This window comes from Protobothrops mucrosquamatus, unplaced genomic scaffold, assembly GCF_001527695.2.
Source record: "Protobothrops mucrosquamatus isolate PMUCROS unplaced genomic scaffold, P.Mucros_1.0 scaffold3483, whole genome shotgun sequence".
NCBI classification, from domain to species: domain Eukaryota; kingdom Metazoa; phylum Chordata; class Lepidosauria; order Squamata; family Viperidae; genus Protobothrops; species Protobothrops mucrosquamatus.
In genome coordinates, this window is record NW_015389457.1 from 57,258 (window position 1) to 78,319 (window position 21,062).

At 38.1% G+C, this 21,062-nt stretch overlaps 1 protein-coding gene across 1 annotated transcript in view; it reads right to left on the reverse strand.

The window, feature by feature from the left end:
- LOC107297718 (netrin receptor DCC-like) overlaps positions 1-21,062 on the reverse strand; it is a gene marked incomplete at its 3' end in the record, with an annotated part of 252,330 nt that overhangs the window by 51,503 nt on the left and 179,765 nt on the right. The window lies entirely within an intron of this gene.

Below are 21,062 nucleotides of genomic sequence, written 5' to 3' on the forward strand. Positions count from 1 at the left end.
AGCAGAACCACAAGACATGTGGCTCTGGAACAGCTGACCACATGGAGCAGGGAGTGGTGGGTTTTTAATACCTTCTTGGGCTTTTGTGTTTGGAGTTGTTCCTGTGGTATGAACTTTGACCTGAGGTTCAGTGTGCCCTTTTTGGTATTCTGATAGTGATGGGTTAATCCTATTATGTCCTAAAGGTCATGTCAGTGTTGGATTTTTTGGGTGACAGGTTGTTGGTTCTAGGGATCTTTGTCTTTCTAATCCCATCAGCTCTAAGCTTTTTGGCTCCAGTCTTTCTGAAAGAATTATCAAATCTGCATTTCTACAGAGCTCGTCTCTGCTTGGGCAGAGAGACTTGGGGTGGTGATGGTTTCTGCCTTTTAAGATCTCCATTATTCCTTTGGGGAAATATGATATTCTGCCTTTTTAATATTCCCCAAAATATTTCTTTCTCTGGGGGGGGTGCTGTCTTCCTACAACAAAAAACTACACTCCCTCCGGTCCTCAGAAAAACCTTTCTCCATGGAACTGGTCCCTGGTGCCCAAAAGGTTGGGGGCTGTTGCTCTAAATTAACTATCAAAAAACCTTTTCAGGAGCATCAATGAGAGAAGATTTAATTTAAAAAGTGAACATGATAGTTACCCCAGAAACCTTTGCTTCATAATGCCCTCCAAAGAGGCAAAATTTTTTTTTACATATCTTAGCACTTAGCCTAGCACTGATGGTGTTATCTAGTTTGGTAGTACGATTATCTGGGACACTACACATCCTCTTCACAACCTTTTTTCCTTGTTACCTTCTGGGAGGAGGCTCCATGGTATCCGAAGCAGAATATCCAGATTCAGTCATAGTTTTGCTCCATATAGCATCAACCTTGTGAACTCTAAAGCTTCCTCCTTCCATTATGTATTCAAGATGGACAGTGATTAATATTTATATGTTACTTATATGTAAGAGTGTAGGTCTGTACATATGTTGTATATAGGATATTTAAATGTGTGTTATGTATGTATATACTTTGAGAGCAAGCAACTAAATTTCATTTTTAATGTGTGCTATTGTGCCCACGGTAGAAAACGACAATAAAACCTATCTATCTATCTATCTATCTATCTATCTATCTATCTATCTATCTATCTATCTATCTATCTATCATCTATCTACCTACCTACCTACCTACCTACCTACCTACCTACCCATCCATCCATCCATCCATCCATCCATCCATCCACATACAGTATACTCCTGTCTTCTGCTTTGAGAGAACTGTCCGTCAACCACTCTTCTGAATAAAAACAATGCAGAACAAAGGGAAAAGGATGCATTTCCCCCTTTTTCCTGCATATCTTCATATCTTAAAAATGACTATGGGATTCAGGGACACGTTTTGGTTCACGTTGCCTATAATTTCTCAGAATTACTGGAACAAATATCCATGAATATCTGATACTAGCAATAGCTCAAGCATCACTAATCCAGTGAAGAAATTACTTAAGAGAGGTGGATGTTTATACCCTTGTGTCTGTTCCTAATATACTGTCAAGGTTATAATGATTTGAGTTCCTCTATAAAATGCCATCCTGGGGGATGAAACTGAGCAAGATTTTTCTTCCAAGAATATTTCATTTTTGTCTCCCATATCTAAAAAAAAAATCTCATACTTCTAAAAAGGAAAAAAATGCTGTAAAATCCCACCATGCTCCCATTTCTTTTCTGAATAAGACTTTATGATTTCAATCCATTTTTAATCCCAATTTCCTTAAACCAGCCATGAATAGCAATAGCAATAGCACTTAGACTTATATGCAGCTTCATAGTGCTTTAAAGCTCTCTTTAAGCATTTTTCAGGGTCAGCCTATTGCCCCCAAAAATCTGGGTCCTCATTTTACCAACCTTGGAAGGATTGAAGGCTGAGTCAACCTTAAGCTGGTCAGGATCGAACTCCTGGCAAGTCGGTAGAATTAGCCTGCAATACTGCATTCTAACCACTGTGCCAACATGGCTCTCTTATTCACAGAGACAATCTGAAGCTGTGTGATATCAGATTTGATTGTTTCATCCAGCATTATGAAAGTAACATGATTAGTGGAGTACAATGATGAAGTGACATGCTGAGTTTATCTATGGAGATTCTCAGTCATCCAGGTTATGGTTATCCCAAAGGTGCTTTTTCAAAAGGCAACTGGATTGTCTTTGTTTTTCCTTAAAGACATTTCACTTCTCATCCAAGAAGCTTCTTCAATTCTGACTGAAGAACCTTCTTGGATGAGAAGCGAAACATTTTCAAGGAAAAACAAAGACAGTCCAGTTGCCTTTTGAAAAAGCACTTTTGGGATGACATACTGGGTTGTAGTCGATGTTAAGTCATGGACTTTGAACCAGTTATTTTCTTTCAGCCCAACCCATCTTTAAGGATTATTGTAGTGGGGAAAATTTGGAGCAGAGGGAGAGAGTGTGGTATATATCACCTTGAGCTACTGGAGGAAATCCAGGATGTAAATCTAAAAATATATTATAGATGCCACTGTCAGCATATCTGTGAGATGTTCCAAAAGAACATATACTAAAAAAAAATCTTATTTTTTCCTCACTAGAAGCATAGGGGCACTAAAGAAAATCACAACTTTCTTTAAACTTGGTGGGTTATATAAACCTATCTCAAGTGCCAGGTTCTATAGTAATTCTCTTGTACAATTAATGGTTTTAATCTTATGCAGGCACAGAAAATGGTTTCATGCAGGGGACATATTAAGAGCTTTGTGTGAAGGCAGTCACTGAGTCAGCCTGCTACTCCCTTTAGGGGTCTTCAAACTTGGCCCTTTAATGACTTGTGGACTTCAACTCCCAGAATTCCTCAGCAAGCATGCCTGGCTGAGGAATTCTGGGAGTTGAAGTCCACAAGTCATAAAAGGGCCACGTTTGAAGACCCCTGCTTTAACTCAAGGTACATAGGAAACTTAGCAGCTGCATATGGAAGAAAAACTGACTGAAGAAAAATGGTCATAGGTCACTTTCTTCAGTGCCATTGTAACTTTGAATGGCCACTAAATCATTGGTTGCAAGTCAAGGACTGCCTGTATATAATTTGTAATATGAGGGTGAAGATTCGTTCTCCAAGCTTGGGTGGGTTGGTTTCTGAAATAAGCCCTTATAAACAGAAGAACTCTGACATCCCCTAAACTCCGCTGAAGATGTTACCTAGCCTAGTAATGAAATGTTTGGAAACCAACCCACAAGCTCGGAGAACAAACCTTCACCCTCATCCTACACCCAAACTACGGATATTCACCACTATTGCAAATTTGTAATATTCTAATGCAAAGGCTGTGGGAAGACATTAAGGTTGTGAGAAAAGGAGAGGCTACTCCAGTACAGAAGAGTCAGGTGAGGGCATTGTGCAGAAACAAAATTTCTCAAAGGTCTTTATGAGCTATGGTGGCGCAGTGGTTAGAATGCAGTACTGCAGGCTACTTCTGCTGACTGCCGGCTGCCTGCAGTTTGGCAGTTCGATTCTCACTGGCTCAAGGTTGACTCAGCCTTTCATCCTTCCAAGGTCAGTGAAATGAGGACCCAGATTGTTGGGGGCAAGATGCTGACTCTGTAAACTACTTAGAGAGGGCTGCAAAGCACTGTGAAGCAGTATATAAGTCTAAGTATTATTGCTATTGCTATTGCTTGGAGGAGAGGAGAGAGACTTTGGCACACAGACAGCACACTATCACAGAGCTCCCTCTACTTTCATAAATGAGTGCTTCATTATGAGTGCTTCATTCATTCTAGGAGTTGAAGTCCACAAGTCATAAAAGGGCCAAGTTTGAAGACCCCTGGTATAGATGGTATTTGTGTAAAAAAGTAGCAATGATTTCCAGTTTGTTTGTTTGTTTCAGTGAAATCCCAGTCTCTAGGCTATTATCATCAGTGTGCCAGCTCATTGATCCTGTTGCACCACCATTGATCTGCAAAGCTATTAGAAAAAAAGATCTACATTTATTTATTTATTTATTTTATTAAATTTATATCCCGCCCTTCTCCTTGCGGACTCAGGGCGGCTAACAATCGGGTAAAAATACACAAATGACATTACAAATTTAAAAATTAATTAAAAAGGAAATATTTAAATTTAATCTAATTAAAATGTAATTAAAACCCCTCTAAAAGTTTCCCCTAGGCCAGTCCCGCAAGCTGGAATAACCATGTCTTAAGGGCGCGGCGGAAGGAAGGGAGATCAGGGATGTGCAATAGTCACATGTGCAATAGTCACAGAGAACCCACAGATGATGATCGTGATCATAATCATGATTATGAACCCAGGAAAGTGGTTCTTTCTCATCCTTGACTTTCTTGCTCTCCTATGTGGCTGATGGTGATATTCCTCCAATTAGTCAAATAGAATTTACACCTGAGTGGTTAGTGGTAGTGATGCTTCTGCTAAAAGTTACAACATAGTTCTTTCCTATGGCTGCCATAGGCTTTTCCCTTACTGTAGAGCTGATCGTGAGATACAGGTAGTGCTCGACTTACAACAGTTCATTTAGTGACTTTTTGAAGTTACAATAGCACTGTAAAAAGTGGCTTATAACCATTTTTCACACTTACGACCATTGCAGATCCCCATGGTCAGATGATCAGAATTCAGACACTTGGCCACTGACTCATATTTATGACGGTTGCTGTGTCCCGAGGTCATGTGGTCACCTTTTGTAACCTTCTGACAAGCAAACTCAATGAGGAAACCAGATTCACTTAATACTGTTACTAACTTAACAAATTGCAGTGATTCACTTGACAAAGGTCATAAAGTGGGGCAAAATTCACTTAACAAATGTCTCACTTGGCAACATAAATTCTGGGCTCAATTGTGGTCATAAGTCAAGGACTACCTGTATTATTATTATTATTATTATTATTATTATTATTATTATTATTATTATTATTATTATTATTATTATATTTTATTCATTCAACATGAACCTCAGTCAACTGAACATTCAAATTGGCTGGCACTGATGGTTGACACGAGTTGTGACCAGCATCCTAGGTGTCAACCAGGTATTTCCTTAAAATATAAGATGTTCCGAGTAGTGCAGTTTTTTGTAACATTGCTGGAGTTATTGCAGGAAGCTGCAGTTTCTTGATGTATTTTGTAAAGTTTTTGGACATAGTTCCCAGTGCCCCGATGACAATGGGTACCACTGTTACATGTTTCATCCATAATCATGCAGTTTCGATGGCCAGGTCACGATATTTCGTAATTTTTTCCAGTTCTTTTTCTTTGACTCTGGCATCTCCTGGTACAGCGATATTATTATTATTATTATTATTATTATTATTATTATTATTATTATTATTATTATTATTATTATTATTATTATTATTATTATTATTATTATTAGGAATGAGTTGATGGAGGATTTTTTAATACCTAAAAATCCCTGTCCTTAAGCTAAAATTAAGGCAAAAATTACTACAGGAATTTAAAATGGCAACTGATTTCCAGTTCAGCAGAACAGATAGCAGTGCTCTGCTGGTCCTTAGCAGCTTCCTAGGATGTGGTATGGCAAACTTCATCACTGTCTTATGCATCAGTAGAGCAGGAGTGGACAACCCTTGAGGCATAGAGTTGCATCTCCTGCTTAGAAGTCAAGATTTCTGCAATGGCTTAGAAAACAGCCCTGGTTGGAATCACATCACTAAAATGCCCAGAGCAGATACATTTAAGATAGCAGCTTGGTCTCTTAAGGAAGATTGCCCCTGTTTTTCAACTCTAAAGGAAGGGAGGGGGGAGGGAAGGAAGGAAGGAAGGAAGGAAGGAAGGAAGGAGAGAGAGAGAGAGAGAGAGAGAGAGAGGAGGGAGAGAGGAAAGGAGGGAGAGAGAAAAACAAAGAGAGAGAGAAGCCTTGAACATTCACAATGAATGATACTAAGAGCTTTCCATGAACCCAAATATACTAGTTAACTAGCATACAACTCTACCCATATTTCCCAATATTATAGCAGAGGGAAAAAATTAATGGTCAGCTTTATTAGCCAAGAAAATATTTCACATATGCCTAAATCTTCTGGAAGCTAATCTCATTTCATTGGAAAGTTTGACAGTACAATTATAGTGTAATGTTAACTTTGGGCTCTATGTATGGTTTACAAGTCCCATTGAAATGAAGTGGGTTGGCACAAGCACTTAAATATGTTTTGACCTATACCTACCATATTTATGTGGGAGACTATTTCCCAGGACCATGCTCACCATGTCTATATTTGTCTGAGGTGCCTTTCTTTCGAAGGAAGAGAAAAGTCTTCCTTCTAGTCTAGAGAAAAGAAGGACTAGGGGCGACATGATAGCAGTATTCCAGTATTTGAGAGGCTGCCACAAAGAAGATGGGGTCAACTTATTTTCCAAAGCACCAGAGGAAAACAATGGATGGAAATGAATCAAGGAGACAAGCAACCTGGAATTAAGGAGAAACTTTCTAACAGTGAAGACAATTAACCAGTAGAATAGCTTACCTTCAGAAGTTGTAGATTCTTCATCACTGGAGCTTTTTAAGAAAAGACTGGACAGACACCTGTCTGAAATAGTATAGGGTCTCTTGCTTGAGCAAGGGGTTGGACTAGAAGACCTCCATGGTTTCTTCCAGCTTTATTCTGATTGATTGAAACTGCTCAAACTTACAGCTATTCCAAAGCACCTGCATGCATACACACCCTCCATCCTTAAAACAGAGATATCCCCTTATTAAATATTCTCTTAGCCAAGTAGCTTTGTCCATGTTTCCAAGGCAACAGACAGGAAACTGGAGTTAAGCAGAATCTTTCATCTGAAGAAGGAGGGGTGGTTGTGATAGGAATGGATGAGGGAGTCTAAGCAAGGTCAGGCATTTACCGCTAAATACAAATCTGTCACGCCTAATAGATGAAGCTCTTTAGTTTCCAAGCTACTCTCAGCAGCCAAGGAGAAAATAAAAAGACACTCATGCATGAATGCCAATCAGCTTGTGCTGGCAACAATAATGTACACATGTTCCATGGCAGCTGTACCAGAGTAGACTATCAATGGTGAGAAGGTGTCAATAATTATATAGGAACTCAAGATGTAAATCTCTGAATATTCAACAGATTCCCATTGAGTTGGGATGGGCACATGGAAATTAGGTCTTCTTGCTTTTATATTCAGACCATGGGAAGGAGGTAATTTGGGAGAATGAGGTAAAGGAACTGATGAGTGGAAATTGCAGGGAAGCAAAATTCAGATAAATATTAGGAGAAGTTTCCTAATGATAAGAGCGATTTCACAATGAAATAGATGTCCTTGGATGGTGGGAGAGCTTTCTTTTGCTAAAAGACTTTCAGCAGATCCTACATTTGGACAAGGGAGTAGACAGTAGAGTCAATGTGCAGAAACTTCTTTCCTCCCCCTCCCCCCTCCTCCTTTTGATTCCTTTTTCCTACTCTTTAAAGCCTTTTTTTTTTAGGGTCCCCCAATAATCTCTTCCCCAAAGGGCTTGGAATGCTAACTGATCTCTTCAAACCTGTCCATTAAAGTTCTTTTAATATTTCCCAAGATCGGGAAATGGGTTCAGCTAGATCAGGTTTCAACCAGCATTAATAGGCTAGACTTCCAAACACTAACCTCTAATGGTGATATATGTTTCCCTAAATTAGTTCACAGTTCTTCAACATTCAAATTCTCCAGCTCCTGGTCCAAACTTCTTAGTGTACTGTCCTGTTCTCTGTTCTTTATAAGACCCAAGCTGGGTATGATGTGGAGATTGCATCTGTTCATGAATTTTGTTATGTTTGCCTTTGCTTCCCTGCATTTTATTGTAGCTTTTCATTGTATCTTCAGCATCTGATTGTATTTCCTTTCTCTTTTTAACACGGGTTGCTTTGAATGCAATTTTAAGATGAAGAAAGCAACCTTTCTGTAAAAGTTTACTTTAAAGTTTTGAAGGAAGTTGCCTCTGAAAGTATTTGTACTGATTTGTCAGAGAGCAGTACAAATAATTCAGTTCTATGGAACTTTGTATATTCCTGTATAGTTGAAGTACCAATAGAAATACTAGGCATCAAAATATTTTGTTTGAATGATTTGCAGCAGTTATTATTTCATGATCAGGATGCATACAGCAAAAAGTAGTATTTCTATGTCTTTTAACAGGTTCTTCTCTCTTATTAATCAAGAACATGACCTGGGATAGTCTACCCTGCAAATAAGATCTGAAATCCAAGCAAAGAGCAAGAATTACCTTTAGTATGAATACTAAACAGCTTGGCCCATCATCACTATATTGTCCATTTTTTAGTTGCTTTGGACAGAAAGTTGGATGGTATATATAATAAATAAGTAAATAAATATCCCCCAGTGAGATATGATGCCAGAGGTTCAACCATACTGAACAAGTCAAACCAGAGAAGCCAGATGAAGAGTGTCTCTGTCATAAAATATATGATGGGATATAATTTACAAAACCCCTACTGCAAGGGTCCCCAACTTCCGGGCCATAGACCGGTACCAATCCATGGCCTATTAAATTTGTATCTTGAAATGCATCCAGAAAGATTTAATTTAAGGTAAAGGCAAGGTGGAAAAAAATAGTAGTGCAAGTGTGGTGATTTTAAAGGGTGATTTTTCCCCCCTCTCTGAAGTAGCCAGTGAATTAAAACACAATGCATACAAGGTGACATATGATGAAAAGACTTATTTAAAATTCAGCAGAAAACCATGCCAGAAAGATACATTTATGATGCAAGGAAGATGAGAAAAAGACAAATTTCTGCTCCCCCCCTCAAAACATTGGTTGCTGCCCACTCTAGCAATCAGGAGATCAGGATGTGCCATAAGAAAAATTACTAGGTTTCTATAAGAAAGAAACAAAGAAGGAAACCTGATTGAATTCTGGCTTATGCTATTGTAATGTAGGTAATATGTTTTTAAGGAGCATGAGAGAAGAAAATAAACCACCAAATTGTTCTGCTCTTATTTAATGCCTGGTTCTGCATCAATAAGTGAGCAGCTGTCTCAATTTTTATCTATCTCTGCTTTGTAGGGAATTGCATTAATTTAAATCTGGAACAAATCTGTTTCACTTAATGAAATTACATCAGATTTGTACTGGTGAATCAAAGATTAAAGTGGCTGTCATTCCTACTGACAACAATCACTTCAGTGCAACAGAACGCAGGGCAACTTGGTGAGAATAGTTAATCCAACACTAAAGGAAAGTATTAAGAGGGCTTAAAAATGTACAGGCATATTAAAATTGGTCTAGAGACCAATGATAAGTAGGATATTGGTAGAACACCTATAAAACTGGTTTCCATTATGGTTGGTCTTACTTCTTTATCTGAATAAATATTATATTTAACTAAATAATCAATGGTTTATAACAAAGAAGCTCACACAATGAGAAACTTTAACTTAAAGCTAATTCTAACTGATGTGAAAGGCTAGCCACTTGACTAGCAAATCAGGAAAGTTGATGCTTTTGTGGCATCAACTTAATCTTCAGAAATTAACGGAATGAATCCTGCTTCAGCCTGGAAAGACAGCAAATGAACAAACCATCATTTGCAGCAATGCATATCAATCTGCTGCAAAAGCATGGTTATAGTGATTGACTGAAAACTTAAAAAGCTTGCACTTCACTTACTACTCTATTCTCCTTTACATAAGAGATTGTTCAATATAAATTTCCAATAGTCTCAATATGTTGATGTCTTAGCGATAAGGAGACAATATCCTGTTAATAGAGGGAGTCCACAGTGTCAAAATGGTGGGTGAAACCAGATGATATAAGCCCCATCTAATTTAAATGTGTGTTGCTCACATGGAAGAGATGAACCATTATTTGGGAGATGGAGGGGTATTCTACATAGCAACAGAACTGCCAACAGAACTGCCAACAGAACTGTTGTCAATGATACCTTTAATACCTTCAACAAAATCTACTTATCCCAGGTCCTTAGGAAGGACTCAATAGATCAGGCATGTCAAATTCACGACGTCACATGACATCGTGCGATGTATCATGACTTTTCCCCCATTGCCGGCAATGGGGTGGGCACGGTTTTGGCGTGATGCATCCGGCCCACAGGCCGGCAGTTTGACATGCCTGCAATAGATGGATAAAATGTCAAATCCAGTCTAAACATCTGGTTGACTGTGCAACCAAACATAATAGTTTTAGACTGTAACTGTAGAATATGCACACAAATTGCAACATTCTAGGTTCTTAGGATGAACTTGATGCATATGAAGACCAGCACCTGCTAAAGAACTAGTAGCTGTGAATTCACATTTATGTGTATATATAATGTAAAACAACATTTGTCTATCCCAGGTCCTTGGGAAGGATTCAACAGATGGATCAAAATGCCATATCCAGTCTAAACATCTGGCTGACTGTATGACCAAACATGATTATTGATTAAATTTATATGCCTTGTGATTCTCAGTGACTTTGGCTAAAATTGGTTAACTAGAGACCACAATCACTGACCTGTGAAGCTCAACACTGCCCAATAGATATTGGCCAGGAAAGTCTACACCAGCATAAACACCACTGAGTTTCTATCCTGACAAGGCAGTGAATGATATGATTCAATAAAGCACTCCAAACTTTTAGCCTGGTAGGAGGGCCCTTTAAATTTTGAGCACACATCGTCAGTGCTCTTACAAAAATGACTGCTTAGAGATTTTACCCATCTATCAATTATTTAGAAAATACCAATTTTCCAGACCAGTACCTGCCAATCTTTTCTTGCTACTCTTGTTTGCCCTTTTTCAAGTCAACTGAACATGTTAAGAATCACATCTCAGAAGCTTTTTAGGAACTAAAGAAGGTGCCAGGGATGGCTAGTTTTCTTTACACAATGCTTCTCTTTCTCTTTTTTTTTAAAAAAAAAAAAATGAATATTGTATTTAATATCATGTGAGGCAGAAGGCTGGAGATGATAAATATCCATAGCATATTGGCACCCAGAGTTAGATGAATAAATCAGATTGAAGGGAGCAGTTAAGACATAGAACGTAGCATAATAGAGTTGGAAAGGACCCTATACCATGTCGGATAAATAACTGTCCAGTCTCTTTTTGAAACCATCCAGACACAACTTCTGAAGGCAAGTTGTTTCATTGGCTGATTGCTGTCACGGTTAGGAAATTTCTCCTTAGTTCTAGGTTGCTTCTTTCCTTGGTTAGTTTCCATCCACTGTTTCTTGTCCTGCCTTCAGGTGCTTTGGAAAATGGTTTGACCCCCTCATCTTTGTAGGAGCCCCTCATATATTGGAACACTGCTATCATGTCTCCCTTAGCCCTTCTTTTCATTAGACTAGACATACCCAAACTAGATAAAAGGAAGAGGGTGATTTTTGTTTAAACTGTAGTATCCTTGCATCTTGTCTCTGCCTCTCAGGACTTCAGTCTGCATCCTAAATGTTAATGGTTGGTTGGATGGATGGATGGATCATAAACACTTCAAGGATATTTGGAGTAAGGTTCCATCTCACTTTGTATTTCACTGTAATGATTCAAGACAGACTCAGCTATAGCTTGGTAAGGTGGTACTATGAAATGCCCCAGTTATCTGACCAATTCCAGCTCCTGTGGTTCAATCTGCCCTTCCACTAAGAACACAAGCAGAGAAAGAGAACCTGAATATCATGGCTGATTCAGGATAAGTTGCTGCTGGATGTGAAGTCCCTTATCCACTCACACACACCCAACCCTGGTGAGAATGGAATACACCCAGGATCAGCATATGAGGCATACAATCCCCACCCATATCTTTTTCCTTCCACTGAAAATCAGATGGGACTAAAATGTTATACCTAGGAATGCTAATAATGGTGATTATTTTTTTTTATTCATTCAAAACACTCCAAATCTGCTGTTTCACACACCCAAATAGACAATGTGGGTTGTTCTATTCTCTTCCTAAATAGCCCCAAAGGATACCAACCATGACTGGTTTATTTAAATGCCTGAACTAAACCAGCAAAACAATCCTAATGCTGCCATAAATCATCTCTTTGAAAGTCTAGCCTTCTTGGACTTTGGAGAAGAAAACCAGCATATTCTGAAAGGTTTTCACTGCTCTGTGAAACCTGCACTCCCGTCCATCCACCTTTCAGTTCCAGTGGAAGGAACGGCTTCTGAATATAAATAAGAATAAAGTCTATTATAATTACAAATGCAGCAGCCCAACGCTTAGGTCGAAACCTTAAAATGAGAGGCTGACATTGCCATTCCAATTTAGACATCAATTACAAATGCATCTAACGGAGGCCAAGAAACCTGGTTCAGAAAATGTCTGGGTATGAAGAGAACCCATTTCTCCGGGATTCATGCATCCCAGAGCTTAGGAGGAATCCCATTCCATAAATGATCAACAGATCATTCCAGCTAAATAATTAATGTTGAAATCAGGTCTGTGATATATATCATTCCTGAACAGAGGGCAGCTGGGGGAAGGATGCAAAGCCTATTTTATCCTGTCACTCAGAGTTAGACATTATTTGCATTTTTACCCACAATGGCATTCTTTATTTTTTTCCCCCACTGAAGGCAGAAAGAAAAGCTTTTCTGCACAGCTTTTGTGTTTCAGAGATATTGTATATCAGATATCAGTGTATTCCTAATATAATTTATAAGCATTTTACACTTGATTTGAAAACTTTATTTTTTTAGGAATACTGTATCTGGCAAAATGCTCTATATAAATAAGAGTGAGGGGTTGGCTAGACCACAGTTCCAAAAATACACAAAAAGTTCTAATGGTATTACGATAAAGAAAAAGGCAAATGTCACAATATAAGAATGCACTTTTGATCTCATTAAGAGACTATCAGTTCCTAGACTCAACTGGGTTTCCTCCCCACACACAAAAGTAAGAGCATTGCATAAATCCATATTAAACTATTTAGTCTATATTTAACCCTATAACAAGGATAGTCAGGGTAAATTAAATGGATTTTATTTTTTTTGTGGCAGAAAGCCAACCCTAACCTTTCTTCTTCTTTTATAGTCTTCTAATCTTTTATAAGAATAGAGTAGAGGAAATAATCAGCATTTAAAAGGGCCTAGAGCAGTGGTGGCGAACCTTTTAGAGACCGAGTGCCCAAACTGCAACCCAAAACCCACTTATGCATTGCCGGGTGCTGGGTGGGTGTGGCCACCAAGTGGGTGTGGCCACCAAGTGGGTGTGGCCACAGAGCTGTCGGCTCATGCTCGCTTGCTCGCTCGCTGTCTGCAGCAAATGCTGCTTCCGCCGAAAGTTGCTCATTTTATAGCCTCTTGCCTATTCTCAGACTGCGCATGCGCGGAGAGCTGCGCATGCACAGAGAGGAGGAGGAGGAGGGAGCAGTTCGGCCCAGCAGTGGCTCGCGTGCCACCAGAGACGGCTAGGGTTGCCAGGTCTGCTTCCAAAAAATAGCGGACAAGCGGGGGGGGGGGGGTTAAGTAGTAAAAAAAAGTAGACTGTACAGCTTTAGATTACATACCATTTCATCATAAAGCTTTTGAATAAAAAAATGTCCACTATTTTGTGAAAAAAAATAGTGAACATAATGTGAAAAAAGTGGACTGTCCACTCAAATAGTGGACACCTGGCAACCCTAGAGACGGCTCCGCGTGCTGCCTGTGGCACGCGTGCCATAGGTCGCCACCACGGGCCTAGAGGACAATAAGGCACACATGTTCAAAAGGAAGGGTAGAAAAATGGGCAGTCCTTCATTAATACATCTTTAAATACTAATGAGATCGATAAATGCGGTCCTCAGGGCTCTATTGACAAAATATTTGCTGGGTTTCCTTAATTCTATGCTTATTGCCTTGTTCCAATGAAAGATTTCTCTCTTAAAAGAAATGGTGGTTTGTATGACATCAAGCATGTGCAAGAAGCAAATGTACTATATTTTCCCTTCTTTTTTCGTCATAAGCAGAGCTGTATACAACCCAAATATTCAACTATTACCTTTGAGAATTTTTACAAATATATTTTCAATACCTTATTTCTTTGAAGCTATTCAACCAAAACCCTCCAAACTCACTTTGTCTTTTTTTAAAAAAAAGTGTTAGTAGGACCCACACACCTCCTCACCCAAAAAGGTTCAGACCAGAGAACCATTATAAGTAAAAAGAAGGTGAATGAGATGTCAGATTAATTAAAATCTGAAATTGAAAACCTATTGAGGCAAGGAATCCTAAAAGAAATAAATACTAATCAAAATACGGAAACTCTGATCTATCCGAGGTATTAATAATACAATGAACATAAACATAAACTCTTAAAAAGATCTACCTGCCACCAAATAAACTGATCAGAAAATATATGTTAAAAATTCACAATATGAAAATTCCTAGAATAATAAAAAAATATTTTTTAGGAAAAAAACAGGCAATCATTTCTTTAAATTAAAAATTATATTATTATATCTAAGGGACTGGTTTGGACAAAACTCAGCAGCACTTTTTCGTGCGGCTGCTGATAAAAATAGGATCGCCAACATGATCGCCAACGTCTGATAACGGATATGGCACAAGAAGAAGAAGAAGATTTTCTTATCAACAGTGTCCATCTATGATACAGAGAGTTTAAAAAGGAAATAACCTTTCCAAGAATTTAAACAGAACTCAATTCCTCATACAGACCCTTTTTAAGTTTTCACATGACCTTTTCTAAATCAAAGCAATGAAGCTGGATTTTCAGGTTAAAAACGTGAATCCTGTTGATGCTATGGAGATTCTTGGCTGGGTTTTTTTTAACCTTTTAACATTGAGAGGCATCTATTTTTAAAGCTACATATTTTGCACCTATATACAGATACAGAAGTGTCACTTTATAGTTCATTTTCTACCTACTGCCTGGAGTTCAATCCTAACCGGATCAAGGTTGACTTAGCCTTCTATCCTTCCACAGTCAGTAAAATGAGGACCTAGATTGTTTGGGGGCAATATGCTGATTCTTTAAACTGCTTAGAGAGTGCTGGAAAGTGCTGGAAAGTGATATATAAATCTAAGTGCTCTTGCTATTGCTATTTATTCATCAAATTTAGATATCACCCATTTCACCTGCAGTTTGAGCTTGCCAATAAACTCACAAATGTCAGTAAAAAAGAAGCAATTGAGTTGGGAAGTCAAATACATTTTCTAAATAAATAAGCAAATATCAGCAAAATAGTAGAGGGCAATATTTTTTTGAGGGAGGGGCAACACTGTATAGGAATCAAATGGTATAATAGTATATGGTATATATCTTGATGTAAGCCACTCAGAGTTGCTTGAATGGTGAGATTGGTGGCAAATAAATTTAGATAAATGATAGATAGATAAATGATAGATAAATAGACAGACAGACAGACAGACAGACAGACAGACAGACAGACAGATAGATAGATAGACAGACAGACAGACAGACAGATAGATAGATAGACAGACAGACAGACAGAGTCAGCCTATTGCCCCCAACAATCTGGGTCCTCATTTTACTGACCTCAGAAGGATGGAAAGCTGTAATAAGATAAGAGAATGCATAGCCCATGGTTTCATAACAGGCAAAGAAAGTAACTCAAAAAGTAACCTCCCTAACTTATGAGGCTGTGAAAAAAGATATTTTGGGAGATTTGCCTTTTCAGACTTTCTATTAATGTAGCTTTATCATAAAGTAGCATTAGCTCATCTAGTTGTGTTTCCTGTCTGGTCTACTTGGGAAAACTGACAAACGGGCACAATGCCTGCTTCCACTTAAAAATGATGCCAAACACATAAGGAGGTTTCATGGATAGTAGGAAATGAAAACCTGTCCCGCATGAATAATATTTTGGTCATAGACAAGAGGAAATATTGATTTCAGAATTGGTTATCCTTTCACAAAATCAATCAATAAACCAGTAGTAAATCATGCAAATCAACCAATAGAAAGCCAGCTTGGTGTAATGGTTAAGGCACCAAGGAAATCAGTTAGAAACCAGGAGACTGTGAGTTCTGGTCCCAATTTAGGCATCAAGCCAGCTGAATGAATGACTTTGGACCAGTCCCTCTTTTTCTCAAGCCTAGGAAGAAGAAGACAAGGGTGAATCACTTCTGCCAAATGCTGACAAAAAAAACTACCAGGTCTAGACCAGGCAGTCACCAGGAAATCACCAACACTGGTTTCAAGGCACCAGGGAAACAAACAAACAAACCTAATACAGAAAAAGAAAGATTAACAAATGAGATTTCTACAACATATGGAGGCATATTTATAGCAGGATGGGAATGCCACCTGCTCTTTGCTTCAACTCACTGAAACTCTTTTCACTAACAAAGTCAAATATTTTATTTAATTAATTCCTTTGTTGTTGAACAAGAGAATCATTAGGAAGCAACATAAGTCTCTTTATTATGTAACATTCTCAGTGAGAATACAAAGAGGAACTTTTTTATATAAATCAAGCCTAATAATCTCTATTAAGAAGTATTCTGAGGGCAGATTAACTCATTAACTCTTAAACTGTGGCCATGTTTTCTAGATTCCTTTTGGAGTACTGTTATGCAATATATTGACAGAATTATTGATAAAACATTTTTAAAGGACATGCACATTGCATTAAACTGTATGCCTACTACTGGGATTTAACATGTTCTGATGGTTTTTATGCTCTAGGAATAGCAAAAAGAATAATCTTACAAAATGGAAAAATACTTTAACTCCAGATTTAAAAGCTTAGATTTTTAGAGATCTGTGATCTAGCAGTTTTAAGGAAATTATCCAATGTATTCTGCCAATGAGAAAATGTTACATTATCTTTTCCTCTGGAACAATAATAATAGGCTTGGTTTACTTTTTTTTTCAATGATCTATAAAAATTAGGTAAAATGGGAACATGTTTGTAACTATAGGCTTTTTGTCTTTCTTTGTTTGTCTTTGTTGTGTACTTTTCTTTTCTTTTTTCTTTGAATGGTGAATTGTTCATTTTTTCATTGTGGCTGAGAACCTAACCAAAACAATTAGGCCTACAGATTACTACCCCTTCTTCCTCCTCCATATTGGGATGTATGACACAACAAAGAACCTGAGTACAATAGTGAGAGATTACAAACAACTAGGCAATAAAGTTAAGAAGCTAGGAGCACAAGTAGTGTTCTCATCAGTACTCCCAATGAAAGGCCAACACCCATTGAGGGAAAAAAGAATTCTAGGAATAAACTATTGACTAAAGGGCTGGTGTTGCCAAGAAAACTTTGGTTTCCTGGATCATGGGCTGCATTTCCTTCATGAAGGACTCTCGGCAAGGGATGGGCTGCACCTCACGAAAACAGAGGAAAACATACTCAGAAAAAGACTGGCCCAACTCATCAGGGGGGTTTTAAACTAAAATTGAGGGTGGAGGGTGACCAATCTTCAGAATCTCTAGAACCCAAAACCAATCATAAATCCCAAGAAAACCAATCAAACAATGAGGTGGGCAGAGATGAGAAAAAAGAAAAACTCAAACAACATTCAGGAGATGCAGAAAACATACCCACAGACAGGCATAAAAGCCTTAAATGCTTATATACAAATGCTCAAAGCTTGGGGAATAAACAGGGCGAACTAGAAGCAATAGTACACGAGGGAAGGTATGACATAATTGGTATTACAGAAACCTGGTGGGACGAAACCCATGAATGGAATGGACTGATGGATGGGTACAAATTGTTCAAAAGAAACAGGTCTACAAAAAGAGGAGGGGGGGTTGCACTATATGTAAGACAATATTATATATCTACAGAAATGCACATGATCAAAGATAAAATCTCTCCAGAATGCATATGGGTCAATATAAAAGAAAAAAAAGTGACATTACCATAGGTGTATATTAGAGACCACCCAACCAATCAGAAGAAATAGATGAACTCTTTGCCAACCAGTTAACAAATGTACGTAGGAAGCATACCACAATAGTAATGGGAGACTTCAACTATCCAGATATCAACTGGGAGACAAACTCTGCAGCGAATGGGAGATCAAACAGATTCTTAACCAACCTAGCTGACAACTTTGTCACCCAAAAGGTGGAGAAGGGAACTAGATGTAAAGTCATATTGGACTTAATTCTTACTTATAGAGAAGAAGTGATAGAGAGAGTTGAAGTTACCAGAACCTTGGGCGAAAGTGACCACGTTATACTGGAATTTAATATAATGCAAACACTAGCAACAGAAAACAACCCAACCAGGGTCTTAAACTTCAAAAGAGTGACTTTAACAAACTCAGAGAGAATCTAGGAAAGATCCCATGGATGAAAATCCTAAATGGGAAAACAACCCTAGAAGCCTGGGAAACTCTGAAAAATATGATCATAAAAGCCCAGACAACACAATACCACTGAGAAAGAAAAAACAAGAAACTCAAGAAGAAACCAGCATGGCTGCACAAAGATCTCTCTGACAAACTGAAAGACAAAAAGGACAAATACAAAAAAAGGGAAAGAGGGGCATATAACTAAAGCTGATTATCAGCAGACAGCCAGAACATGCAAAGATGAAGTCAGTAAAGCAAAGGCTCAGATCGAACAAAAACTTGCAACAGAAATCAAGGATAATAAAAAAGTTTCTTCCAATATATTAACAACAAGGAAAAGAGTCAAGCAAACTGTAGGTCCACTAAAGAGAAAAGATGGCAAGATGGCAAGGAAATAAGAGGCAACACGGAGAAAGAAGAACTGCTTAGCTCATACTTTGCATCAGTCTTCACACAAAAAGAAACCATAGCCCAACATACCAAAAAAAAAAAAATACTGCAAAAGAGAAACTAGAAACAAAAATTAAAATAAGCAAGAAAATGGTAAGAGATTACATCCCAGAGTTCTGACGGAGCTGGCAGATGTAATCACAGAACCATTGCACCATATCTTTCAAAAATCCTGGAGTACCGGGGAAATACCTGAGGATTGAAAAAGGGCTGATGTGGTTCCCATCTTCTAGAAAGGAAAAACAAAACAAAACAGGAAACTACAGACCAATCAGTCTAACATCAATACCTGGGAAGATCCTGGAAAAGATAATCAAAAAACAGATCTGCGAACAACTAGAAGCAAACAAAGGTATAACTAGTAGCCAGCATGGCTTTGTCAAAAACAGATCATGCCAAACCAATCTTATTTCTTTCTTCGATAAAGTGACTAAATTAATAGACCAGTGAAATACTGTGGACATACTATACTAAGACTTCAGTAAGGCATTTGATAAAGTAGACCACAAGCTACTCCTTGGTAAGCTAGAAAAAGGTGGAATAGACACCATCACCACCAGATGGATCTGTAGCTGGCTGACAAACCATACACAACGAGTAGTCCTCAATGGCATTACATCCACATGGAGAGAAGTAAGCAGTGGGGTACCACAAGGTTCTATCCTAGACCCAATACTCTTCAATATCTTCATCAATGACTTAGATGAGGGAATTGAAGGGGAACTCATCAAATTTGCAGATGACACCAAACTGGCAGGAGTAGCCAACACCCCAGAAGATGAACTTGACAAAAAGATCTTGACAAACTTGAACAATGGGCCCAATTCAACAATATGAAATTTAATGTGGAAAAAAGCAAAGTTTTACATTTAGGCAGGAAAAATCAAAGGTACAAATACAGACTGGGCAAGACCTAGCTAAAAAACAGTAACTGTGAGAGGGACCTTGGAGTCCTAGTGGACGATCACTTGACCATGAGCTAGCAGTGTGCAGCAGCAGCCAAAAAAGCTAATACAATCCTGGGTCGTATAAACAGAGGCATAGAATCAAGATCACATGAAGTATTATTATTATTATTATTATTATTATTATTATTATTATTATTATTATTATTATTATTATCATCATCATCATCATCATCAGTAGTAGTAGTAGTAGTAGTAGTAGTAGTAGTAGTAGTAGTAGTAGTAGTAGTAGTACCACGTTATTAAACCCTAGTAAGACCACACCTGGAATACTGCAGCCAATTTTGGTCACCATATCACAAAAAAGATGTTGAGAGTTTGGAAAAAAAATCAGAGAAGAGCAACTAAGATGATCAAAGGCCTGGAGACTAAAACATATGAAGAATGGCTGCAGGACTTGGGTCTGGCTAGTCTAAAGAAAAGAAGAAATAGGGGAGACACGATAGTAGTATTCTAGTACTTGAGGGGCTGCCACAAAGAAGAGAGGGTCACGTTATTCAACAAAGCATCAGAGTGCAGGACAAGAAACAATGGTTGGAAACTGAACAAAGAGAGAAGCAACCTAGAATTAAGGAGAAACTTCCTGACAGTGAGGACAACTAACCAGTGGAACAGCTTGCCTCCAGAAATCGTGGGCGCTCCATCACTGGAGATTTTTAAGAAGAGGCTAGACAGTCACTTGTCTGAGATGGTATAGATTCTCCTTCTTAAGCAGGGGGGGTGGACTAGAAGACCTCCAAGGTCCCTTCCAGCTCTATTCTATTCTAAATTTGTATATTTGTTTGAAAGGGACTGTCTTGCAGAGGAGGAGAAGGAGAAGGAGAAGTCTTCTCTGAAGTTTACTTCCTCTTAAATATCTTTAGGGTTTCAGCAGTATAGGTATTGTTTTTCAAAAGTCTGTTCTATTCTACATCTAAAGTTACCATAGCATTCAGATCTATGCTGATAATCTACACACATCAACCTTAGCACAAACTCTTTTTTTTCTTTTCCATTTTTGGGACTGAATTTAGTGAACAAGCAGCTTCATATATTTAAGTCATACATCCAAACAATAGCATACATTTTGTACTAACGTAGCATGTAAGGTGATTTTTTTTAAAAAAAATATATTTGATCCCGTATTAGTACCAAACATCACATCGATATTATAACTTGCACTTCCTATATTCTTCATTCCAAATGCAAACATCTTTACAATACAAATTGGAAGATATTTGATATCACATGCTGAGTTAGTTTAACTGAGATAGTTTACATCTGGTGATTGAGTATAGCAAACACTAAGGACATCTGTCAGAGAACATATGCATTTAATGCATCAGTAGCATTTGAGCCATTCACTCCCAGATCTCCAGTATTGAAGTGTCCATTCTTTTTTTCAATCTGCGAACCCAG